The sequence below is a fragment of the Hippocampus comes genome, unplaced genomic scaffold (assembly GCF_001891065.2).
Source record: "Hippocampus comes isolate QL1 unplaced genomic scaffold, H_comes_QL1_v1.1 scaffold986, whole genome shotgun sequence".
NCBI classification, from domain to species: domain Eukaryota; kingdom Metazoa; phylum Chordata; class Actinopteri; order Syngnathiformes; family Syngnathidae; genus Hippocampus; species Hippocampus comes.
The window spans coordinates 268-597 of NW_017805942.1; positions in this window are offsets into that span (position 1 = coordinate 268).

Below are 330 nucleotides of genomic sequence, written 5' to 3' on the forward strand. Positions count from 1 at the left end.
TGGCGGGCGGAGAGTCACCCGTTTCGCTTGTGCGGGCCGCGCCGAGGAAGCGCTTTGGCAGGAGGCAAAGGGCGACTCTGCTGCGACGCGAGAAAGTCGGAGGCGGAAGACGACGACCGAGCGCAAGCACGGCGTTCAAGTCCGCAGGGGAAGAAAGCGGCAGCCGAGCGTTTGCGTCCGAGCGCCAGATTTGTTCCCGGGAGCCGGGTGGCGGGCGGAGAGTCACCCGTTTCGCTTGTGCGGGCCGCGCCGAGGAAGCGCTTTGGCAGGAGGCAAAGGGCGACTCTGCTGCGACGCGAGAAAGTCGGAGGCGGAAGACGACGACCGAGC